We start from the raw sequence: 27,136 nt of genomic DNA, 5'->3' as shown, positions 1-27,136 counted from the left end.
TAACGTCACTTCCCATCTGCCTCTACACTATCTCCCAGGACTCTCCCAGGATGGCTGTACCAGCGGTGACGAGGCTCAAACACAAGAGCACCAATGGACGACCACAGTCTGCAGACCCAGAAGGCACGGACTTCACAGCTTCAGCAGTGGCCAGCCCCTTTCATGTTCCATTGGCAACCTGCTGTTTTGGAATGTGACTTCAATATGCTACTGGAGCCCAGCTCTGGCCCTGTGTAGATGAAGCCATGTTGTTTTCTTGGTCCACTGTGATGTCATAGGATTTCTGTGAATTGTGTCTGTGCTGTGCAAGCAAGCTTCATGGACACAAGGTTTCAGAGCCCGCTTGGAGCAGTCTCAGAACTCACCCATTCCATTTAGCCCAGGTTTGACCTTCACTGCAGGTTTTGGGGTTGTGACTTTTCTGACTTTCAAACGTTTAAGCAGAATCTGTCTAAACACGGCCGTCTTTCACTGTGGATTATTCAGTTGTGATTTCTGTTTGCCTTACATTTTCTGGGACTTTTTTTCTTTTCCATAGGCTAATCATCATGGTATTGCTAAGCTATCTCCCTTAGATATGCTTATCAGTGTATTCCCTTTTCATTCCAAGTTATAAATTTTGCATTTCTTTGATCACGATATGTTCTGTGAGCCATTGTGCGAGTGCTTTTGTGTTTGGTGGGTGTTGTCTTTGAATTTCCATCGGTCACTTGAAGGAATCTCTGCTATCCTGGCCGAGGTGACACTGAGCACTGAGAACATGTGGTCATCTTCCTTTGTTAGAGATTCTGAGATCAGAAACTCCAGATTTGAGGCTGTCCTGGCAACCATCTTCACGGACACAATGGTTCCGCAACAAATTAGACGAATCTTATAAATTTCTCTTTCCAGGTGAGAGATCCTTCTGTCTATTTCTGGATTTGGAAAGTTCAAACATCACCCCTGATCCTCGAACACTCTGCTAGATTATGTCTAGATACTGGCTTACTTTCTTTCCACAGGGTTTGTTATTTGTTTGATTTATATCCTCACCTGTGGCGTGTTTATATTTCTTTACATATAATGATAATGTTCTAATTTTCAGCCAACATCCTTATATCTGGTGTTGAAACACATAATCAATACTCCTTCTACGGCAAGAGAAGGGGGAGAGAATCTCATTGATCCCAACTTAGGACTCTAGCCTTGGAGTGCAGCATTCACCAAGGAATGAAGCCCTCTGCAAAAGGGTGCTTTTGAGCCACTTCTAGAGTCCTTCCAAACCAAGAGACATACCCCAAGCATGACAGTTGTCCATTCCTTCCAGGCTTCAAAGAGGTGTCTTGTGACACATTAGCATGTAGCCAGTGGGCACCCGTGATGCCAGAGCTATGCAAAGTGAGACTTCTCTTTAAAAAATGCTAGGGGCCTAGGACGGCAGCCTTGATTCTTCTCTACAATGACCTCAAGAGATCATTCTTGACTTTGGATTATGAGTGAGGCAGAAGGACAACATAGGTCTCATAGTTCCAGCCTCTTGTTTCAAATCAAGTTTCAAGCTTGAATCAGAACGGCCTCCTCTTCGACGTGAGGAGATGGCAATGTTCTCCTCTCAGTGCTTGTCCCTCTATTATGGCTTCTTCCCAATGATTCCTGTCTTATCCCTTGAATTACCATATCTTTGATCTCTTCAACTTTCTGTGCCCTGTTTCTGTGGGCAAAAGCTGTTTCTGAGTATCCCTCACTAGAATATCCTAGCCTATGCCAATCCTCGGGCTGGAAACCTGTGGCCATCTTGGGTGACATGTTCACCGTGATGTCATAAACACCCTCAGAATTCGAAGCTGTCATGATGACCTCCATGCACACAGTTCTTCAGAACCATCTCATCCCAGTCTGATTACTCCCCCTTTCCAGGTAGGATAGTTTTCGTCGTTATGTATTTCTTGTCGGTTTCTAACTTTCTCCTCGAACTTGAAAAGGTCTGCTACCTTCCCTCTAGACACTGGTTTCTTTCCTTTCGGATTAATCTGGGTTTTCTCTCTTATCTTTTGTGGATGAGGCCAAATGGGTGGACTTTCCCAAGAGAAAGTGCCGGAGGCCCTCCCAAGATGACTTTTCCCAGGCAATCCTCTGATGCGCAATGATCGTGTCATCTCCTAGCAGTCTGACAATTCCACTTTGGCAGGTCACATATTTTCCTTCCTTCATTATTTGGGGAAGTGTTCCTGATGCGTTCATAGATTGTAATATTCCCATGGTTGCTTTTCTGATGGTACTCATAACGTCTCTTGAAAATTTCGATTTCTTTAGGATGTCTGTCCACACCATACCGTGAACTCTATATTTGCTAATGCTACTAATCTGATCTGCACCCGTGGTGCTAACCAATGAAGCCCTGGCCGCCCAGGCTGAATGTGGGCACATACCCAGTACACCGCAGGGCCGGCACTGAAATGGACTTTTGGATCAAACTTTTGCCTGAACTAGGGATGATGTTGGCCTGCTTTGGTTATTCGTAACGGTAATTAGTAGTAACATTGTGGACTGTAACCTTTTCCTTTGGCTCCTGAGTTTAGCACGGAACGTGTTCTCTTGGTAATGTTCCTCTTCATCTCTTTGTAATGGTCTTCCTTTCTGTAGCATCATCAAGCATTTTGAGGTGATTACCAATCCTTGAAAGATCATCTTCTCTAAGCTCTTTCAGCCTCCAAAGTTTTAGGCCGTAAATCTGGACCCCTAGAGAACATATGGTGAATAAAGAAACACAAAATTCATAACTTGGAATGAGGGGAGAAAAGACTGATAAGAATATCTATGGGAGATAGCTGTGAAAGACCATGACGAATGATGTGGATTAAGGCTGCCCCAGCTCGAAAAGCCCAAGGTTACCTGGCCTACATACCAAACTACATGACCCGGTGAGTTTTTTTGGGCTTTTTTTGGTATGAATTAGAGGTGTCCCAGTGATAGAAGCCCATTTCATGCTCACCTACATGCCTATCTATATGGACAGATTGGTATTTAATGCTATATGACCACACAATAACCAGACCCCATCTGAACTGAAATCATTTAATGACTTTTAACATCATATTTTCTTTTTCCAGGAAAAATGTCTCGTACCAATGCATTATAAAATTAGCCCTTACCTTCAACTCAGGGCAGCAGCAGGACGTCTGACTGCCCATGGAACCTTTCCCCATGCAGCAGCAGCAGCAGATTTTCACTGCCCATAGGTCCTGTCCCCATGCAGCAACTATTTACTGACCATGGGTCCTGTCGCCATGTTGTCCTGTACCATTCTATAAATAAAAGAGCACCACTTCCAGAATTTGAGAGTCCAAGAAATCTTTCTTTTGATTCTTCAGCTCACCAAGCCCATATCATATCTTGTGGCCCATATAAAAACTTGCTTCAAAGGTTTGTGAGCTCGACTTCTGGTAAGTGCCCTTTTCTTGGTTGTGCATCTCTCTTTTTCAAGGATGGATCTAAATTCACTTCTCCATCAGGAACTTTCTTGGATAGCTGCATGAATCCACGTTTGCTGCCCATGGCTACTCTATGGGGCAAATCATGGCATTCAGCTTGAAGAGAATCAGTACCTTAAGCCTAAGGGCGATGTAGAGTGAATTACTCCATTCCTTCCTGACTCTATCTCTAATATACAAATTTTAGGTGGGCACGGGTCGGCCACTTAAGTCCTTAGGATGGCCGGCAATCTGCAAGACTCCCATGGAAGGTTTCCTTTCCTAAGGCTGGATTGGGATACCTCCCATGGCACCTCACCATGCTCTGAACTGTGTGAATGTCTCAATCGGGACTACAGTTCAAGGAATGTACCAAAGTCTAACCTTTGGTTGCATATGGGAAACCCTTCTTCAGAGAATGGCTCCAACACGCAATTGGGTAGAATGTCCCCCAGCTCAGTGGAAAATTCTACACTATTTTTCTCCATCCTGTTCTCTCTTAAACTTCTCCTTTTCTCTTGGGGACCATTCAACAGGCTCCTATTACTGCCAGGCAGAATAGGAAAGATGTTCACCAGGCACCTGTTACTGCCAGGCATACCATGGAAGGTACACAAGGGATGCAATGCTGGGGGCCACGCCCATCACCCCTTGCTATAGGAACCCCACAGTAGGAACCACATGTAGGATGCTGCCGTTGGGTCAGGGGTGATCTTCAATGTAATGGACATGTCTCTTTCATCTTTGTTAGAGTTACAATGGCCATTTTCATCTCCTTTTCAACTTTGCAACTGGGGAAACAAAGGAATCTTGCAAGGATCAAGGCCTCCACCACTGGAGCCCCAACTTTGGCTTTCTGGGCCTGATCACCCCAGCGACCCTAAGTAGGGTGCCCTCTCTTGGCGGTTGACTCATTGAGTAGTTTAGTCACCTACTGAGTTGGCTATGAGGGTAGGAGACCTGTGATTTATTTTGTGAACTGCCGTGCTACGTTAGTGTGCCACAGCACAGGAACTGTTGTGTGACTCTTATCTTGAGAACGCTCTGAGAGCAACCATGAGGGTGAGGTCTGGTGTCTTCTTTTCCTTTCTCTGTTTTTCCATCATGTCATCTGTTGTCACCAAGTCGAGCTTAAGTTCTGGCTGGACCTGACCAGAACATGGACCTTCTGTAAAAACGAACAACTTGAAAATATTTTGCAAGGACCTTAACTCTCAACCCGGGTACTGGGAGCCCCGGCCTCCAGCCAGTTCCAGGTGTTTGTAGCCACTGCAGCCTTCTCCAGTCCACTGCCAGTCACACACTGGCTTTAGTGCCATGGGGAATGCCATAAGCATCCCCAGAGACTCACCACTCAGGGTCATTCTAACTAATTAGAAACACTTTCAATTGTATGGGTTATGCCCCAGAGACTCCAGCTGGGAGAAAATTTGCGAGGTTTCTCTGTGCCTTTATGGTGCAGTTGGACAGGCAGATCAACCTAGAACGTCCTTCAAGTTACAGTCCAGTTTCTGAGAAATCAAGAGCAACTGTCGTTAGAAAATCCTTGCAAGACTGGTAAGACAGCTCTAGAGGCAGTTCAGATTCCACCTAGTTCCTTTATCATGAAAAGAATTATCATCCCCCCTTCTCCAGGAACTACTATCTAGCCCATCACTCCCTCTTAAGACTGACAAAAAGAAAGGAGGGGAAAGGAGAAATGGCCATAAGTGTGCCATTGAAAGAGTCTAGCATCTCGAGGGTCTTATCCATAAGTATTACTAAAAAGGCTCAAAACAAAGTTTACCTTCATAACTGGTGAGCTTTATATTATTGTACCTGATTCACGGCAGTAGCTTTTAAAACAGTAGTTGTACAGTCTCTGTGTATGCGTGTCTATGTGTAGGTTATACATGTGATATTTTCAGCCTTGGGTGGTATGACCAATATTAAGATCTCTGTTTAGTTGGCTTATAGTAAGTGTTTACATAAATGCTAAATGCAGTAGAAATCAACTCAGTGCCTTTCAAAGTTAATGTCATGTGAATTGACCTTTGGCAAATGAAAGACTGTTTAAGTTTGTTGGTGTGATTGAAAATAGTCTTGTTGTCAGGGATGTCAGTATTTGCCTAGGGATGCAGGCCTTCAGCCTGGGTTTACTAGTCATATAAGTTCACGTTGTCTGCTAAATTTGTCAGCAAAGTAATAGCTTTAAATGATGACCAGTTTTGTCTAAGGCCTCATGAGGTTTCAGTAGGTAATCTGGACATAATTGATGGAAACAAATGGTTTAAATAGATAATACTCATTAAAGTGAGTACAAAAACTTTTATGGTCTGTATAGTTTGGGAAAGAAAAACAGCTTCGAAATGCTTTTTGGTAACCATCTTGAGTTTTGCCGAGTTAAGTTAAATGATAAAAATCTGAATATCTGGGTCATTTCTGGATAGGACGAAACACTGAAACATTATTAGTAAACACATCTAAGTTATCTACTTTTGGCTTCTTCTTGAAGAGGCTAAAAGCGTGTGGGTGTATTAAAAACCATGCCTTGTGTTTTATTGTAAAGTGGCGTGTTTCTAAATTTATGAAGAGTTCAGAATGCTGATATAAAAGACAATTCATAATTGTTTTCCTTTTTAGTGTCTAATAGGTCTGTTAAGGGTTAAAAGTTCTAATTAACCTACGTAATTAAAGCTACAGGAAATTACTAACAAAAAGAGCTCTGTATTCAAGGAAGTTAAAATGTACGTTTTCAGTAAAAAAGGTATAAATAATGGAAATATTTTTGTTTAATTGGTTAAGGAAGATAAATTCGTCCTGATGTACTAGAAAGGAAAAAACAAAGACTTTGGGACAAATTCTGAAAACATAAAAGAAAGTTTTAGAAGGTTTGTGAAGAAGAAAATCTGAAAGGAGTTTTATGCCTGGTCAAGAAGACTAAAGTAAGTTCAATTAAGTGAATGAGTTTGAATGTTAAAAATAAGTAGGTGCAGAAATTCAAGTTTGGTTTTCTCTAAAAGGATACATTTTCTTGAACTTTTGATCTTCTCTTGATAAAGAGGATATTAAAGCTATTCCTTTGAGTGAGTCTACCTAAGAGACAAACCTGTTTTGTGAATATAATGACTTAGGTCACTCTTAAGATTATTGACTCTTTCTGTTATCACTTTGAATAGATACCTGAGCATATTTCACAGTGAGTGTTGTTTCACATTTGAACAAGCATTTGAAAAGCTTTTGATATGTTTTGACAAGATTCTCCCTCAAAAATATTCAAATCCTTAATGAAGGCTGTCTTTTGACCTGGTAGACAGAAGAAAAATTAATCTGAGGCTTTTCAGAGGGCCCTTGAGACATCTCAAAGACATTTGCTCTCTCTTCCTATAAGGAGGAAAATACTAAACTAATTAGACTTATTTGGTCTATTACATTGCACGGGAATCATTGTAAAATAAGTAATGATAGACTTTCTTAGGTGTTATTAGATGGGTAAATGTTATTAATATAGATGTCTTAAAATTATATAGCATTCCTAAAATTCTGATCTCTCCTCGTTATCAGTCATAAGTCCACTTATTATCTGGAAGTTTAATATGTCACAGAAGTAGCCAAGTTTCTTTGTCAATTGCCCTTTTGAGTCCTTTGTCCATTTCCAGGTAGTTGTTGTTTTACTCTGATTCTTTTTCCTTTTGCAAGTATGTTTCATCTTCTGAGAAATTCCTGGAAAGTGTTCTGACAAAAAGGTTCTAAACGACAGGCTTCTGATAAACTTTCAGATTGTAAAACTGAACGGAGTAAGAAATTACAGAATTCTAACAGAAACTAAGTTCATCAGTCTATTACCAGAAGATTCAGCCCCAGAACTGATTATGCAGGGCTGTGTGAACTGATAAGGATGATTGTAATTTTTTAGGACTTCTATTTGAAATATTGTTGAGTTTTGATGTGTTGTTTTGTTTTCTCGTAATGAAGGAAAGCTTTTTCTCTTTTCTCTTATGCTAACTATGACTTACAGCCATTTGGTGAAATTATACCTTCATGAGCAAAACTGAAACATTTACCTTTTTCTCCCTACCTTATCCCTAAGGAATTGTCAAACCCTTTGTTACTGAGTATGGTCATTTCGTGGCAATATTTGCATAAGTTCCATAAGAATCTGTTCTCCTTATAACAGGACACATTGGTTATATTACCAAGTCTTTGACTGGAATGTCATATTTGAAACATACAGGCTCAGATACGACAAGACAGCATTTCAGGAACAAAGATTGGACTTTCTGGAATACAGCCACTTGGAAACATGGGCCTGGTACCTTGTTTACAGAGATTCTGGCAATCTTGCCCGGTCACTAAGGAATCTTGCTTATCTGGCACGTGCAGGGAACCTCCGAATATTTTGGGTGACCTCAAACAGAATGCCACTCAAATCTGTAGGTACTGCAGGCCAAATCTGATGGCAAGTCCTTGGCTTGGCTTTTCTGGCCTCTAGAGGCCTTCACAGTTCAATCTGAGACTCCTCAGAAAAAATTCCAGCAAAGCAGATTTTAAAAAACCTGTATAAGCAATTCTGATTCTTTCTGCTCTTATGTAAATAATTGGAGCAAGTTGTATTCAAACTACACTTTATTTGCAAACGTGTTAATCATAATTTGGCTATCTTTTGTAAAAATGAGGATGATTTAAGAGAGCATGGCCTCCCCATAGACTTGAATAGATGACAACGTTCTCCTCTCAGTGCTTGTCCCACTATTCTCGCTTCTGGCCAAGGGTTCCATTCTTATCCCTTGAATCAGAGTCTGTTTGACGTCTTCCAGTTTCTGTGCCAGCTTTCTGTTTGTCAAAGATGTTTCTGGGTATTTCTGCCTTTAATAGCCTAGCCTAGGCCAATCCTCAGACTGTAACCATGCAGCCATCTTGGGGGACATTTTCACCGTGATGTCGTAAACGACCTCAAAATTCTAAGTTGTCCTGACAACCTCCATGCACACAGAGTTTCAGAGCCATCTCAGACCAGTCTGACTGCTCACCCTTTCCAGGTAAGATAGTCGTCCTTTTTCTGGATTTCTTGTCGGTTTCTAACTTTCTCCTTGAACTTTGAAAGGGCTGCTACATTCTCTCTAGACACTGGTTTCTTTCCAGTATAAGATTATCCTTGGTTGTATCTCTTATATCTTGTGTAGATGGCCAAGTGGGTGGACCATCCCCACAGAAAGTCCTGGACTCCCTCCCAAGTTGAAGTTGCCCAGGCAATCCTCTGATGTGCAATGATCGTGTCATCTCCTAGCACTCTGCTAATTCCACCTTGGCAGGTCACGTGTCTTCCTTCCTTCTTACTTTGGGGAAGTGTACCACATGCGTTCATTGATTGTAATATTCTCATGGAGCTTTTTCTGGTGCGAATTGATAACGTATCCTCAGAATTGCTACTTGTTTATGATCTCTGTCCACACCGAACCATGAAATCTGTATTTCCTAACACTGCTAAAGTGATCTGCACCCGTAATGTGAAACAGTGAGGCCCCGGCCGCCCAAGTGGAAGGTGGGCCCTTACTCCACCACAAAGCCGGCCCTGAATTCTTATGTTGGACCAACCTTTTGTCTGAACTTGGGAAGACGTGGGCTTGTTGGGATTATTCGTGAAGGTGATTTCTATTAACATCATGGACGGTAACATTTTCCCTTGGTTCATGGGTTTAGCACGCATCATGTTCTGTGGGTAGTAATCCTCTTCATCTATTTGGAATGGTCTAACTTTCTGTAGAATCAATAAGAATTTTGAGGTGATTTTCCATCCTTGGAAGTTCACCTTCTCTAAACGCTTTCAGCCCCAAAAGCATTATGCCGTCATTCTGGACCCCATTTTGGATTTTGATTTTAGGTGAATTTATTGCCATAACCCTGCATTAGAACATCCTATATCTTTCAGATTTGCATCCTCAATGGTTTAGACTTCTGTGTAGGTTACATCATCTTCACCAGCTAAAGCTGAATCATAACCCCTCGCCGCACATTGGTGTCTCATCATTGATTGTAATATTCTCATGGAGCTTTTTCTGGTGCGAATTGATAACGTATCCTCAGATGGTGTCTCATCATCTATTTTACCCTCCACCACTACCCCGCTCTGCATCTGGGAACTCCCAATAAAATGTCCCATGCCACCTGTTGGTTAGTGCTTGCTTTTTCTCCTCCTTGTAAGAGAGATCCTTATGGTATATGACGTTCTCCCTGGGGCTTGTTTCACTTCCCATAAAATCCTCACAGCCATTCTGGGTGTCACAAATGGCTGAAATGCAACCTTTGCTCCAGCTGAGTGGTAAGCATTGTGTGGGTATAGCCCATCTTCCTTATGCATTTTTCCCTTGCTGGGCACCAGGGCGGCTTTCAAATCTTGGATAGCGGGAGTAAGGCTGTTGTGAAATCAGCAGTGCATGTCTCGTTATGAGGTAGTGTTTCTAAGCTCTTTGGACAAACACGCCTCAGAGGAACAGCTGGATCATATGGGACATGGATTCTTAAATTTCTGAGGCAGTTCCACAACGCTTGCCATAGTGGCTGCACCGCTTTCCACTCCCACTTGCAGTGCAGGAGATTTCCCTTCTCTCCACCTCCTCTCTGACACTTGTTATTTCCTGTCTGCTTCCTTCTAGCCATTCTGACCACAGTGAGCTGCCATGTCCTTGCAGTTTGGATTTGCATTTTCCTGAGACTTAATGATGGTGAACAAGTTTTCATGCACCTGCTGGCCCTCTTTCTATCTTCTTCAGAGAAATCTCTGCTTCCATCTTTTGACCAGGTTTTCATTGGCTTGTTTTGTTTCTTGTGGAGACTACTGAGTTGATTTTATCTTTGTGTTTTTCACCCCTTGTCCGATGTGTGGTTTGCAAACATCCTCTCCCAGTTGTTGTGCTGTCTTAGCATTCAGTCGATGGTTTCCTTGCCTGGCAGAAGTGTGTGCATTTGATGTGGTCCCGTTTGTTTCTTGTTTACTTTGTTGCCCTTGCCCAGTCCGACATGCTTCTTCCAAATACGCGGCTCAGACAGATGGCAAAGAGCACTCTGCCTAGGTCTTCTTCTACAAGGTTCACAGTTTCAAGTCTGCCATTCAAGGCTTTAATCCATTTTAGGTGGGGTGTGTGCCAGGTGTAACTTCATGGTGTACTCTCGTTGTGTTCCATGTGGCTGTGCAGGCTTCCCAGCACCATTTATGGTAGAGACTCTCCTTTCTCCGCTGTCTCCTCTTGGCTCCCTGGTCGAAAATGGGGTGTCCATGTACGTTTGAGTTGGGCTCTGGGTTCTCGATTCTGTTGCATGGGTCTGTGTGCCTGTTTTTGGGCCCAGACTGTGCCGTCTCGGTACCTAGTGCTTCGTCCTCTATGTTGAAATCAGAAATTGTGACACGTGCTGCTTTGTTCCTTTTCCTGAGAATTCCTTTCCCTATTCAGGGTCTGTTGTTGCTGGGTAGAAACTTTAGGATTCTCTCTTCTTCTCTGTGGCAAATACTGCTGCAATTTTGACTCGGATTGCATGGAATGCAGAGACTCCTTTCTGCGGTATGAACCATTCAAGTGTGTTAATGCTTCCATTCCTAGATCCCTCAATATCTTTTTTTTCTTGTGTCTTCTTGAATTTCTTCCCCCAAAGGTTTTCTAGTTTTTGAATTAACATAGAATTCACCTGTTTTGCTAAGGTTCTTCACGGAGATCCTATTCTTCGTAATGGCAAGCTCCTGGTTTTTTTTTTCTTAGCTTCAGTTTTTCTATTCTTTGCAACTTTTAATTGGTTTTGTTTTGGCAGAAGTGCATTGCTGTGCTCACATCTGCTGGCAATGCTCCTGTATTTGCTGTGGAAGTCTGGCCCTGTCTAACGTCCCTTCCCATCTGCCTCTACACTACCTCGGACGCCTGCACCAGAATGACTGAAGCAGTGGTGAGGAGGCCCAAACCGAGGATTCCACCCAGCCCATACCGGGCCACAGACCCAGAAGGTGCCCACCTCACACTGCACCAACGGCCGGCCCCTTTCATGTTCGGTGGCAACGTGCAGTTGAGTGCAATGGGAGTTAAATATAGTAGTGAGCCCAACTCTAGCACTGTGTAGATGATGCTAGTTGTTTTTCTGGTCCATTGTGATGTCAGAGGATTTGTCATAATTGTGTCTCTGAGGTCCAGCATGCTTCATGGATACAGGTTTCAGAGCCTGCTTGGAGCAGTCTCATAACTCACCCTTCCCAGTTAGCCCATGCTTGACCTTCACTGACATTTTTTGGCTTGTGTATTTCTCTGACTTTCAAACGTTCAAGCAGAGTCTGTCTAAAGACGGACATCATCTTTCCTTGTGGATTATTCAGGTGTGATTTCTGTTCACCTTCCATTTTCTGGGTCCTCTTTTTCTTTTCCATAGTATACTCGTCATGGTCTTTCTTAGCTATCTCCCTTAGACATGATTATCAGTCCGTTCTCCTTCATTCCAAGTGATTAAGTTTGTATTTCTTTAATCGCTGTATGTTCTCTAGTGCGAGGTGTGAGTGCTTTCGTGACTCTTGGTTGTTGTCCTTGAATTTGCACCAGTCACTTGTAGGACTCTTGGCTATCCTAGCCTAGGTCAAACTAAGCACTGAGAACACGTGGTCATCTGGGTTGGTTTGACATCCTGAGGTCAGAAACTCCAAATTCGAGGTGGTCCTGGCAACTCCCTTCACGGACACAATGTTTCCAAGACAAATTAGACAAATCGGATGAATTCCACTCTCCAGGAAAGATATTTTTCTGTCTCTTTTCCGGATTTGGGAAGTTTTGAACTTGACCCCTGATCCTTGAACGTTCCCCTAGATTCCATCTAGATACGGGCTTACTTAATTTTTTATAGGGTGTGCCATTTGTTTGCCCTACATCCTCTGCCCTGGCCTCTTTATTTTTCTAGAAACACAATTGTAAAGTTCTAATTTTCGTGCAACTTCCTTACATATGGTGTCAAAACACATAATCAATAATCCTTCTACGGCAAGAGGTAGGGGGAGAGAATTTCATTGGAGCTAAACAGATCACTCTAGCCTGCGAGGGCAGCCTTCACAACGGAACGAAACCCTCTGGAAAAGAGTGCTTTTCAGCACACTTGTAGAGCACTTCCAAACAAAGAGACATACCCCAAGCATGACAGGCCTCCATTCCTTCAAGCCTTCCAAGACATCTCTTGGGACACAGTAGCATGTGCCCATTGGGCCCACGTGACACCAGAGCTACGGAAAAATAGACTGACCTTCAAAGAATGCTATGGGCCTCGGAAACAAGGCATTGATTCTTCTCTTCAATGTCCTCAAGACATCTTTCTTGACTTTGCATTATGCTTAAGGCACAAGGGCACTGTAGGTGTGATGAGCCCCAAGTCCGGCCTCTTGTTTCCAATGAAGTTGCAAGCTTGAATCACCATGACCTCCCCATAGACTTGAATAGATGACAATGTTCTCCCCTCAGTGCTTGTCCCTCTATTCTCGCTTCTGGCCTAGGGTTCCTTTCTTATCCCTTGAATCAGACTCTGTTTTATCTCTTCTAGTTTCTGTGCCTGCTTTCTGTTTGTCAAAGCTGTTTCTGGGCATCTCTCCCTTTAATAGCCTAGCCTAGGCCAATCCTCAGACAGCAACCATGGGGCCATCCTGGGGGACATGTTCACCGTGATGTCATAAACAACCTCAAAATTCGAAGTTTTCCTGACAACCTCTGTGCACACAGAGTTTCACAGCCATCAGAGACCAGTATGACTCCTCACCCTTTCTAGGTAGGATAGTTTTCCCTTTTCTGCAATTGTTGTCAGTTTCTATCTTTCTCCTTGAACTTCGAAAGGGCTCCTACATTCTCTCTAGACACTGGTTTCACTCCTGTAAGATTATCCTTGGTTTTATCTCTTATATCTTGGGTAGATGGCAAAATGGGTGGACCTTACCCAGAGAAAGTCCTGGACTCCCTCACAAGTTGAAGTTGCCCAGGCAATGTTCTGATGCGCAATGATCATGTCATCTCGTAGCACTCTGCCAATTCCACCTTGGCAGGTCACATGTTTTCCTTCCTTCTGCCTTTGGGAAGTGTACCAGATGCTTCCATAGATTGTAATATTCTTATGGTTCCTTTTCTTGTGCGTATTGATAACGTATCCTCACAATTGCTGCTTATTTATGATCTCTGCCCGCACCGTACCATGAAATCTATATTTCCTAACACTACTAATGTGATATGCACTCGTAATGTGAAACAGTGAGGCCCGGGCAGCCCAAGCGGAACGTGGGCACTTACCCGCTCCACCACAAGGCCAGCCCTGAATTGTACTTTTGGACCAACCTTTTGCCTGAACTTGGGAAGACGTGGGCCTGTTTGGATTATTCATGAAGGTGATTACTAGTAACATCATGGACGGTAACATTTTCAGTTGGTTCATGGGTTTAGGACTGATCATGTTCTCTTCATAGTATTCCTCTTCACCTATTTGGAATGGTCTGCCATTCTGTAGCATCTGTAAGCATTTTGAGGTGATTTTCCATCCTTGGAAGTTCACCTTCTCTAATCTCTTTCAGCCCCCAAAGCTTTACGCTGTCTAACTGGACGTCTTTTAGGATTTTTGATTTTAGGTATATTTATTGCCATAACCCTGCATTAGAACATCCTACATCTTCCAGATTTACATCCTCATTGCTTTAGACTTCTGTGTGGCTTACATCATCTTCACCAGTGTAAGCCTAATCACAGGTCCTCACCACACAGTTGTGCCTGATCATCTCTTTCACCCTTCCTCACTGCCTCTTTTTGCCTCTTGGAACCCGGAATCCAATGTCCAGTGCCACCTGTTCATTAGTGCTTGCTTTTTCTTCTCCTTGTAAGTGAGATCCTACGGTATTTGGCTTTCTTCCTGGGACTTGTTTCACTTCCACACGCCCTCACAGCCATTCGGGTGGTCACAAATGGCTGGATTGCATACTTTGTTCCGGCTGAGTGGTACACCATTCTGTGGGTATAGCCCATCTTCCTTCTCTATTCGTCCCCTTCTGTGCCCAGGTCGGTTTCCAACTCGTAGATAGCAGGAGTAAGGCTGTGATGAACTCAGCGGTGCACATGTCCTTATGCGGTAGTGATTCCAAGTTCTTTGGATAAACACGTTGCAGAGGAATAGCTGGATCATATGGGACATGGATTCTTCAATTTCTGAGGCTGTTCTACACCGCTTGGCATAGTGGCTGCACCGGTTTATACTCCCACCATCAGTGCAGGAGGCTTCCCTTCTCTCCACCTCCTCTCTGACACTTGTTGCTTCCTGTCTGCTTCCTTATAGCCATTCTGACCACAGTGAGCTGCCATGCCCTTGCAGTTTGCATTTGCATTGGCCTTAGACTGAATGATGGTGAACTAGTTTTCATGCACCTGTTGGCCCTCTTTCGATCTTCTTGGGAGAAATCTCTGTTTCCATCTTTTGACTAGGTTTTCATTGGCTTGATTTATTTCTTGTGGAGACGTGTGAATTGATTGTATCTGTGGGCTTTTCACCCCTTGTCTGATGTGTGGTTTGAAAACATCCTGTCCCAGGTGTTGTGCTGTCTTTGCATTGAGTCGATGTTTACCTTCACTGGGCAGAAGCGTCTGCATTTGACGTGGTCCCGTTTGTTTCTTGTTTCCTTTGTTGCCCTGGCCCAGTCAGATATGCTTCTGCCAAATAGGCGGCTCTGATGGCAAAGAGCACTCTGCCTAGGTCTTCTCCTACAAGGTTCACAGTTGCAAGTCTGACATACAGGGCTTTAATCCATTTCAGGCGGTGTGTGTGCCAGGTGTAACATCATGGTGCACTCTCATTGTGTTCCATGTGGCTATGCAGGCTTCCCAGCACCGTTTATGGTAGAGACTCTCCATTCTCCGCTGTCTCCTCTTGGCTCCCTGGTCGAAAATGGGGTGTCCATGTACGTTTGAGTTGGGCTCTGGGTTCTCGATTCTGTTGCATGGGTCTGTGTGCCTGTTTTTGGGCCCAGACTGTGCCATCTCGGTACCTAGTGCTTCGTCCTATATGTTGAAATCGGAAAGTGTGCCATGTCCTGCTTTTTTCGTTTTCCTGAGGATTCCTTTGCCTATTCAGGGTCTCCTGTTGCTGGCTAGAAACTTTAGGATTCCCTCTTCTGTGTCTGTGGGAAACATTGCTGCAACTTTGACTGGGATTGCATGGAATCCAGAGATTCCTTTCTCTGGTATGGACGTTTCAAGTGTGTTAATGCTTCCATTCCTAGAACCTGGAATATCCTTCTTTCTCCTTGTGTCTTCTTGAATTTCTTTCCCTCAACATTTGTTACTTTTCGATTGACATGGCTTTCACCTGTTTTGCTAAGGTTCTTCACAGAGATCTTATTCTTCTCACTGGCATGCCATTTTTTTTTTCTTTTCAGCTTCAGTGTTTCTATTCTTTGCAACTTTGAATTGGTTTTGTTTTGGCAGAAGTGCATCACTGAGCTCACAACTGTTGGCAATGCTCCTGTATTTGCTGCAGAAGTCTGGCCCTGTCTAAAGTCCCTTCCCATCTGCCTCTACACTACCTCAGACGCCTGCCCCATAATGACTGAGGCAGTGGAGAGGAGGATCACCCACTTCATTCCACCCGGCCCACACTGGGACACCAAACCAGAAGGTGCTGACCTCGCCGGTGAACAACCGGCTGGCCCCTTTCATGTTCCATTGGAAACCTGCAGTTGAGTGCAGTGGAACTTGAATGTGCTACTTGAGCCCAACTTTGGCACTGTATAGATGAGGCCACGAAGTTATTCAGGCCCACTGTGATGTCAGAGGATTTGTTGTAATTGTGTCTCTGCTGTCCCGGCAATCTTCATGGACACAGGGTTTCAGAGCCCGCTTGGAGCAGTCTCATATCTCTCCCTTCCCAATTAGCCCAGGTTTGACCTTCACTGCAGTTTTTTGGCTTATGAATATCTCTGAGTTTACAACGTTCAAGCAGAGTCTGTGTAAAGCCTTACATCTTTCATTATGAATTGTTCAGGTGTGACTTCTCTTCGCCTTCCATTTTCTGTCACCTTTTTTTCTTTTCGACAGTATAATCGTCATGGTCCTTCTCAACTATCTCCCTTAGATATGCTTATCAGTCCATTCTCCTTCAGTCCAAGTGAGTAATTTTGTATATCTTTAATCGCCGTATGTTCTCTAGGACGAGATGTGAGTGCTTTCATGATTCTTGGTTGTTGTCTTTGAATTTGCACCAGTCACTGCCAGGACTCTTTGCTATCCTAGCCTAGCTCACACTAAGCACTGAGACCACATGGTCATCTGGGTTGGTTGACATCCTGAGATCAGAAACTCCAAAATCGAGCTGGTCCTGGCAACCCCATTCAGGGACATACTGTTTCTGAGACAAATTAGAGAAATCTGATGAATTCCTCTCTCAGGAAAGAAATTTTTTCTTCTCATTTCTGGATTTTGGATGTTTCGAACTTGATCCCTGAATCCTTGAACTTTCCCTTAGAATGTGTCTTCATAGGGGCTTACTTTAATTCTCTAGAGTGTGCCATTTCTTTGCCTTACATCCTCAGCCCTGGAATGTTTATTTTTCTTGAAACAGATTGTAATGTTCTAATTTTGAGCCAACTTCCTCACATATGGTGTCAAAACACATAATCAATAATCCTTGTACAGAAAGAGTTAGGGGGAGACAATTTCATTGGAAGCAAAGTGAGCACTCTAGCCTGGGAGGTCAGCCTTCACAAAGGAATGAAGCCCTCTGGAAAAGGGTGCTTTTCAACACACTTGTAGACCGCTTCCAGACAAGGAGACATACCCACAGTGACAGGGCTCCATTCCTTCAAGGCTTCCAAAACATCTCTTGGGACACATAAGCATGTACCCAGTGGAAACCCGTGACGCCAGAGCTATGGAAAGTGAGACTGATCTTCAAAGAATGCTAGGGGCCTAGGAAAGGAGGCATCGATTCTTTTCTTCAATGTTTGGAACAGATAATTCTTGACTTTGCCTTATGCTTAAGGCAGAAGGACACTATGTCCGTGAAGGGGGTTGCCAGGACCTCCTCGAATTTGGAGTTTCTGATCTCAGGATGTCAAACCAACCCAGATGACCACGTGTTCTCAGTGCTTAGTTTGACCTATGCTAGGATAGCAAAGATTCCTACAAAGACCAGTGTAAATTCAAAGACAACAACCAAGAGTCACGAAAGCACTCACACCTCGGACTAGAGAACATACGGTGATTAAAGAAGTACAAAATGAATCACTTGGAATGAAGGAGAATGAACTGATAAACATGTCTAAGGGAGATAGCTGAGAAAGACCATGACGAGTATATTATAGAAAAGAAAAAAAGTCCCAGAAAATGGAAGGCGAACAGAAATCACACCTGGATAATCCACAATGAAAGATGATGTCAGTCTTTAGACAGACTCTGCTTGAATGTTTGAAAGTCACAATAATTCACAAGGCAAAAAGCAGCGAAGGTCAAACCTGGGCTAACTGGGAAGGGCGAGTTATAAGACTGCTCCAAGGGGGCTCTGGAACCCTGTGTCCATGAATATTGTTGGGATAGCAGAGACACAATTATGACAAATCCTCTGACATCACAGTGGAAACAAAAAACAACCTGGCCTCATCTACACAGTGCCACAGATGGGCTCAAGTACCATATTCAAGTCCCACTGCACTCAACTGCAGGTTGCCAATGGAACATGAAAGGGGCCAGCCGGTGGTGCAGCAGTGAGGTCCGCACCTTTTGGGTCAGTGGCCGGGTTTGGGCCGGGTGGTATCCTGGGGGTGAGCCTGCTCACCACTGCTTCAGTTATTCTGGGGCAGACATCAGAGGTGATGTAGAGAGAGATGAGAGGGCATGTTAGATAGTGCCAGACTTAAACAGCAAATACAGGAACATTGCCAGCAGATGTGAGCTTAGTGATGCACTTCTGCCAAAGCAAAATCAGTCAAAATTTGCAAAGTATAGAAAGCCTGAAACTGGAAGAAAAAACAACAGCTTGCCTGTTAGGTGAACAAGATCTCTATGAAGAACCTTAGCAAAACAGGTGAAGCTATGTCAATCGAAAACTAGCAAGCGTTTGGTGAAAGATGTTCAAGAAGACACAAGGAGAAAGCAGGAGATTCCAGGATCTAGGAATGGAAGAATTAGCACATTTGAAACGTCCATACTGGAGAAAGGAATCTCTGGATTCCATTCAATCCCAGTCAAAGTTGCAGCAATATTTGCCACAGAGATAGAAGAGAGAATCTTAACGTTTCTAGGCAGCAACAACAGACCCTGAATAGGCAGAGGAATCCTCAGGAAAACGAAAAAAGTAGGACGTAGCACACTTTCTGATTTCAATATAGAGTGCGAAACTCTAGGTAACAAAACGGCATAACCTGGGCCCCAAAACAGGCACACATACCCATGCAGCAGGATCGAGAACCCAGAGCCCAACTCAAACGTACATGGACAGCCCATTTTCTACCAGGGAGCCAAGAGAAGACAGTTGAGAAGGGAGAGTCTGTACAATAAATGGTGCTGGGAAGCCTGCACATCCACATGGAACACAACGAGAGAAGACCATGATGTTACACCTGGCACACACACCACCTGAAATGGATCAAAGCCTTGAATGGCAGACTTGAAACCGTGAACCTTGTAGCAGAAGACCTAGGCAGAGTGCTCTTTGCCATCTGTCTGAGCCGCCTGTTTGGAAGAAGCAAGTCCGACTGGGCCAGGGCAACCAAGTCAACAAGAAACCAACGGGACCACGTCAAATGCGGACGCTTCTGCCCAGTGAAGGAAACCATCGACTGAATGCAAAGATAGCACAACACCTGGGAGAGGAAGTTTGCAAACCACAAATCGGACAAGGGGTGAAAAGCCCAAAGATACAATGAACTCGCACGTCTCCACAAGAAAAAAAACAACAAGCCAATGAAAACCTGGTCAAAAGATGGAAACAGAGATTTCTCCAAAGAAGATCAAAAGAGGGGTAACAGGTGCATGAAAACTTGTTCACCATCATTGAGTCTCAGGAAAATGAAAATCCAAACTGCAAGGACATAGCAGCTCACTGTGGTCAGAATGGCTATAAGGAAGCAGACAGGAAACAACAAGTGTCAGAGAGGAGGTGCAGAGTAGGGAAGCCTCCTGCACTGCTGCTGGGAGTGTAAAACAGTGCAGCCAGTATGCCAAGTGGTGTGTAACTGCCTCTGAAATTTAAGAATCCATGTCCCATATGATCCAGCTATTCCTCTCAGGCGTGTTTATCCAAAGAACTCGGAAACACTACCACATAAAGACATGTGCACAGCTGATTTCACCACAGCCTTACTCCCACTATCCAAGACTTCTAAGCCACACTGGTGCCCAGCAAGGGACGAATGCAGAAGGAAGATGGGCTCTAGCCACATAATGTCATACCACTCAGCCGGAACAAAGGAGGCAATCCAGCCATTTGTGACCACCAGAATTGCTGTGAGGGTATTAGGGGAAGTGAAACAAGCTCCAGGGACAATGTCAAATACCGTAAGATCTCACTTACAAGTAGAAGAAAAAGAAAGTAATAACCAATATGTGGCACGGGATATTTGTGCCTTCCCAGAGGCAAAGCAGTGTGGTGGAGAAGGGTGAAAGATATGATTAGGCACAAGTATGGGGTGAGGGTTTGCAATTCGGCTTACAATGGTGAAGATGATTTAACCTACACAGAAGTCTAAATTGATGAGGATTTAAATCTGGAAGATATAGGATGTTCAACTGCAGTGTTACGGCAATAAATTCACCTAAAATCACGAATCCAAAAAGGTTTCCAGAATGACGGCATAAAGCCCTGGGGACTGAAAGAGATAGGAGAAGGTGAACTTCCAAGCATGGAAAATCACCTCCAAATGCGTACTGATGCTACAGAAAGGTAGACCGTTCCAAATAGATGAAGAGGAATACTACCAAGAGAAGATGATCAGTCCTAAACCCATGAACGACGGGAAAAGGTTACCGTCCAGGATGTTACAACTAATCACCTTCATGACTAATCCAAAAAGGCCCACGTCTTCCCCCTTCAGGCAAAAGGTTGGTCCAACAGGAGAATTCATGGCTGGCCCTGTGGTGCAGCGTGTAAGTGCCCACGTTCCGCTTGTGTGGCCTGGGCCTCACTCCTTCACATCACGGGTGCCGATCACATGAGCAGTTTTAGGAAATATAGATTTCATGGTACGGTGCAGACAGGGATCATATATAAGTAGCAATTGTGAGGATATGTTATCAATACACACCAGAAAAAGAACCATGAGAATATTACAATCTATGAAGGCATCTGGTACACTTCCCCAAAGGAAGAAGGGAGGAAAACATGTGACCTGCTAAGGAGGAATTGCCAGAGTGCTAGGAGATGACATGATCATTGCACATCAGAGGATTGCCTGGGCAACTTCAACTTGGGAGGGAGTCCAGGACTTTCTCTGGGGAAGGTCCTCCCACTTGGCAATCTACACAAGATACAAGAGATACAACCCAGGATAATCTTACAGGAAAGAAACCACTGTCTAGAGAGAATGTAGCAGGCCTTTCAAAGTTCAAGGAGAAAGTGAGAAACCAACAAGAAATTCAGAAAAAGGAAAACTATCCTACCTGGAAAGGGTGAGGAGTCAGACTGGTCTGAGATGGCTCTGAAACTCTGTGTGCATACAGGTTGTCAGGACAACTTCGAATTTTGAGGTTGTTTATGACATCATGGTGCACATGTCCCCCAAGATGGCCGCATGGTTACAGTCTGAGGATTGGCCTAGTCTAGGCCATTAAAGAGAGAGATACCCTGAAACAGCTTTGAAAAACAGAAAGCGGGCACAGAAACTGGAACAGAGAAAACAGACTCTGATTCAAGGGATAAGAAAGGAATCCTTGGCAAGAAGCGAGAATAAAGGGACAAGCTCTGAGAGTAAAACATTGTCATCTATTCAAGTCTATGGGGAGGCCATGCTGATTCAAGCTTGCAACTTGATTGGAAACAAGAGGCCAGACTGGGCCTTTTGAGACCTACAGTGTCCTTCTGCCTTAAGCATAATCCAAAGTGAAGAATGATGTCTTGAGCACATTGAAGAGAAGAATCGATGCCTCCTTTCCTATGCCCCTAGCCTACTTCAAAGATCAGTCTCACTTTCCATAGCTCTGGCGTCACGAGGGACCATTAGTTACATGCTAATGTGTCCCAAGAGATGTCTTGGAAGCCTTGAAGGAATGGAGCCCTGTCATGCTTACGGTATGTCTGTTTGTTTGGAAGTGCTCCACAAGGGTGCAAAAATCAGCATTTTCCAGAGGGCTTTGTTTTTTGTGAAGGCTGCCCTCCCAGGCTGGAATCCTCAGTTTGGCTCCAATGACATTCTCTCCCTTCACCTCTTGTCGTAGGGTTATTGATTATGTGTTTTGACACCATATGTAAGGACGTTGGCTGAAAATTAGAACATTACAATTCTGTTTCAAGAAAAATAAAGAAGCCAGGGCTGAGGATGTAAGGTAAACAAAGTTCACTCCCTATAGAAATAAAGTAAGCCCGTATCTAGACGGAATCTAGGGGACCGTTCAAGTGTCAGGGGTCAAGTTTGAAACTACCCAAATCCAGAAAACGAGAGAAAAATATCTTTTCTGGAGAGAGGAATTCATCATATTTGTCTAATTTGTCTCGGAAACATTATGTTCATGAAGGGTGTTGGCAGGACCCCCGTGAAATTTGGAGTTTCTGATCTCAGGATGTCAAAAAACCCCAGATGACCACTTGTTCTCCGGGCTTAGTTTGACAAACGCTAGAATAGCAAAGATTCCTACGAGTGACAAGTGCAAATACAAAGACAACAACCAAGAATCACGAAAGGACTCACATCTCGCCCTAGAGAACATACGGTGACTACAGGAATGCAAAATTAACCCCTTGGAATGAAGCAGGACACACTGATAAGCATGTCTAAGGGAGACAGCTGAGAAAGACCATGACGATTATACTATGGAAAAGAAAAAAAAGGTCCCAGAAAATGGAAGACGAACAGAAATCACACCTGGATAATAATGAAAGATGTGCGTCTTTAGACAGACTCTGCTTGAACGTTTGAAAGTTAGAGAAATTCACAAGCCAAAAAACGGCAGTGAATGTCAAACCTGGGCCAACTGGCAAGCATGAGTCATGAGACTGTTCCAAGCGGGCTCTGAAACCCTGTGTCCATGGAGCTTGCTGGGACAGCAGAGACACAATTCTGACAAATCCTCTAACATCACAGTGGACCCGATAAACAACCTGGGCTCATCTATACAGTGCCACAGTTGGGCTCAAGAAGCACATTCAAGTCCCATTTCACTCAACTGCCGGTGGCCAAGGGAACATGAAAGTGGCTGGCCGGTGGTGCAGCTGTGAGATCTGCACCTTCTGGGTCGGTGTCACCTGGTGGTCCAGTTGGAATCATGTGGGTGAGCCCCCTGACCACTGCTTCAGTAATTGTAGGGCAGGAATCCGAGGTATTGTAGAGGTAGATGGGAAAGGACTTCAGACAGGGCCAGACTTCCACAGCAAATACAGGAGCATTGCCAGCAGATGTGAGCTCAGTGATGTACTTCTGCCGAAACAAAACCAATTCAAAGTTGCAAAGAATAGAAAAACTGAAGATAAAAAAAGAAAAAAATACAGCTTGCCAGTACGAAGAATAACATCTCTATGAAGAACCTTAGAAAAACAGGTGAAAGCTATGTTAATTCAAAAACTAGCAAACGTTTGGGGAAAGAAATTCAAGAAGACACAAGGAGAAAGAAGGATATTCCAGGATCTAGGAATGGAAGAATTAACACACATGAAACGCCCATACCTGAGTAAAGGAATCTCTGGGTTGCATGCAATCCCAGTCAAAGTTGCAGCAATACTTGCCACAGAGATAGAAGAGAGAATCCTAATGTTTCTAGCCAGCAACAAGAGACTCTGAATAGGCAAAGGAATCCTCAGGAAAACGAAAAGCAGGACGTATCACACTTTCTGATTTCAACATATAGGACGAAGCGCTAGGTAACGAAATGACACAGTCTGGGCCCAAAAACACGCACACAGACCCATGCAACAGAATCGAGAACCCAGAGCCCAACTCAAACGTGCATGGACAGCCCCTTTTCGAGCAGGGAGCCAAGAAGAGACAGAGGAGAGAGGAGAGTCTCTACAATAAATGGTGCTGGGAAGGCTACACAGCCACATGGAATACGAGAGTAGACCATGATGTTACACCTGGCACACACACCACCTCGAAATAGATTAAAGCCTTGAATGGCAGACTTGAAACTGTGAACCTTGTAGGAGAAGACCTAGGCAGAGAGCTCTTTGCCATCAGTCTGAGACGCCTATATGGAAGAAGCATGTCTGACTGGGAAAGGGCAACAAAGGAATCACGAAACAAACGGGACCACATCAAATGCACACGCTTGTGCCCAGTCAAGGAAACCTTCCACTCAATGCGAAGACAACACAACAACTGGGAGAGGATGTTTGCAAACCACACATCAGACACGGGGTGGAAAGCCCAAAGATACAATCAACTCGCACGTCTCAACTAGAAAAAAACAAGAAGCCAATGAAAACCTGGGTAAAAGATGGAAACAGAGATTTCTCCCAAGAAGATCAAAAGAGGGCCAGGAGGTGCATGAAAACTTGTTCACCATCATTAAATCTCAGGCCATGCAAATCCAAACTGGAATGACAAAGCAGCTCACTGTGCTGAGAATGGTTATAAGGAACCAGAAGGAAAACAGCAAGTGTCAGAGGGGAGATGGCAGAAGGGAAGCCTCCTGTACTGCCGGTGGCAGTGTAATCCGGTGCAGCCACTACACCAAGAGGTGTGGTGCTGCCTCAGAAGTTTAAGAATAGATGTGACATATGATCCAGCTATTCCTCTGCGGCCTGTTTATCCTAAGAACTCGGAAACACTACAGCATAAAGACATGTGCACCGCTGGGTTCAGCATAGCCTGACTCATGCTATCCAAGACTAGGTAGCCGCCCTGGTGCCCAGCAAGGGACGAAGGCAGAAGGAAGATGGGCTATAGCCACACAATGGCATACCACTCAACCAGAACAAAAGATGCAATCCAGCCATTTGTGATCACCTGTATAGCTGTGAGGGTTTTCGGGGAAGCGAAAGAAGCCCCAGGGAGAATGTCAGATACCATAGGATCTCACTTACAAGGAGAAGAAAAAGCAAGCAGTAACCAACAGTTGACAGGGGACATTTGATTGAACATTCCCAGAGACAAAGCAGGGTGGTGTGGGAGGGTGAAAGAGATGATTAGGCACAAGATTGCAGTTAGGGCCTGCCATTAGGCTTATGCCACTGAAGATGATGTAACCTACACAGAAGTCTAAATAGATGAGGATGCAAATCTGAAAGATATAGGATGTTCTAATGCAGGGTTATGGCAATAAACTCACCTAAAATCAAAAATCAAAAAAGAGGTCCAGAATGACGGCATAAAGCTTTGGAGGCTGAAGAGATTAGAGAAGGAGAACTTCCAAGGATGGAAAATCACCTCAAAATGCTTACTGATGCTACAGAAAGCTACATCATTCAAAACAGTTGAAGAGGAATACTACCGAGAGAACATGATCAGTCCTAAAACACTGAACCAAGTGAAAATGTTACCGTCCATGCTGTTACTACTAATCACCTTCAGGACTAATCAAAACAGGCCAAGGACTTCCGAAGTTTAGGCAAAAGGTTGGTCCAAAAGAACAATTCAGGGCCAGCCCTGTGGTGGATTGGGTAAGTGCCCACATTCCCCTTGGGCCCCGGGCCTCACTGTTTCACATCACGGGTGCAGATCACATTAGCAGTGTTAGGAAATATAGATTTCATGGTACGGTGCGGACAGGGATCATAAAATAAGTACCAGAAAAAGAACCGTGAGGCTTTTACAATCCATGAAGGCATCTGGTACACTTCCCCAAAGGAAGGAAGGAAAACATGGGACCTGCCAAGGTGGAATTGGCAGAATGCTAGGAGATGACACGCTCATTGCGCATCAGAGGATTGCCCGGGCAACTTCAACTTGGGAGGGAGTCCAGGACTTTCTCTGGGGAACGTCCACCCACTTGGCCATCTACATAAAATGTAAGGGATAAAACCCAGGATAATCTTACAGGACAGAAACCAGTGTCTAGAGAGAATGTGGCAGGCCTTTCAAAGTTCGAGTAGAAAGTCAGAAACCGACAAGAAATCGAGAAAAAGGAAAACTATCCTACCTGGAAAGGGTGAGGAGTCACACTGGCCTGAGATGGCTCTGAAATTCTGTGTGAACGCAGGTTGTCAGGACAACTTCGAATTTTGATGTTGTTCATGACATCACGATGAACATGTCCGCCAAGATGGCCACATGGTTACAGACTGAGGATTGGCCTAGGCTAGGCTATTAAAGGGAGGGATACCCAGAAACAGCTTTGAAAAACAGAAAGCGGACACAGAAACTGGAAGACATAAAACAGACTCTGATTCAAGGGATAAGAAAGGAATCCTTGGCAAGAAGCGAGAATAGAGGGACAAGCACTGAGAGGAGAACGTTGTCATCTATTCAAGTCTATGGGGAGGCCATGCTGATTCAAGCTTGCAACTTGATTGGAAGCAAGAGGCCGGACTTGGGCCTTATCACACCTACGTTGTCCTTCTGCCGTAAGCATGATCCAAAGTCAAGAATGAGGTCTTGAGGACGTTGAAGAGAAGAATCGATGCCTCCTTTCCTAAGCCCCTGGCATTCTTTGCAGATCAGTCTCACTTTCCATAGCTCTGGCTTCACGGGACCCCACTGGCTGCATGCTAATGTGTCCCAAGAGATGTCTTGGAAGACTTGAAGGAATGGACCCCTGTCCTGCTTGGGGTATGTCTCTTTGTTTGGAAGTGCTCTACAAGGGTGCTGAAAAGCACCCTTTTCCACAGGGCTTCGTTCGTTCATGAAGGTTGCCCTCCCAGGCTAGAGTGCTCAGTTTTCCTCCAATGCAATTCTCTCCCCCACCTCTTGCCGGAGACGGATCATTGATTATGTGTTTTGACACCATATGTAAGGAAGTTGGCTGAAAATGAGAACATTACAATTCTGTTTAAAGAAAAACAAACAGGCCAGGGCTGAGGATGTAAGGCAAACAAATGGCACAGCCTATAGAAATAAAGTAAGCCTGTATCTAGACGGAATCTAGGGGAACGTTCAAGGATCATGGGTCAAGTTTGAAACTTCCCAAATCCGGAAAAGAGACAGAAAAATATCTTTCCTGTAGAGAGGAATTCATCAGATTTGTCTAATTTATCTTGGAAACATTGTGTCCGTGAAGATGGATGCTAGGACCACCTCGAATTTGGAGTTTCTGACCTCAGGATGTCAAACCAAAACAGATGGCCACGTGTTCTCAGTGCTTAGTTTGACCTAGGCTAGGACAGCAAAGACTCCTTCAAGTGACCGGTGCAAGTTCAAAGACAACAACCAAGAGACACGAAAGCACTCACACCTCGGCCTAGAGAACATACGGTGATTCAAGAAATGCAAAATTAATCACTTGGAATGAAGGAGAACGGACTGATAAGCATTTCTAAGAGAGATAGCTGAGAAGTACCATGACGATTATACTATGGAAAAGAAAACAAGATCCCAGAAAATGGAAGGCAGACAGAAATCACACCTTGATAATCCACAATGAAAGATGATG

Source organism: Equus asinus, chromosome 1 (genome assembly GCF_041296235.1).
Source record: "Equus asinus isolate D_3611 breed Donkey chromosome 1, EquAss-T2T_v2, whole genome shotgun sequence".
Taxonomy (NCBI): Eukaryota; Metazoa; Chordata; class Mammalia; order Perissodactyla; family Equidae; genus Equus; species Equus asinus.
This window is presented reverse-complemented; position numbering follows the sequence as displayed.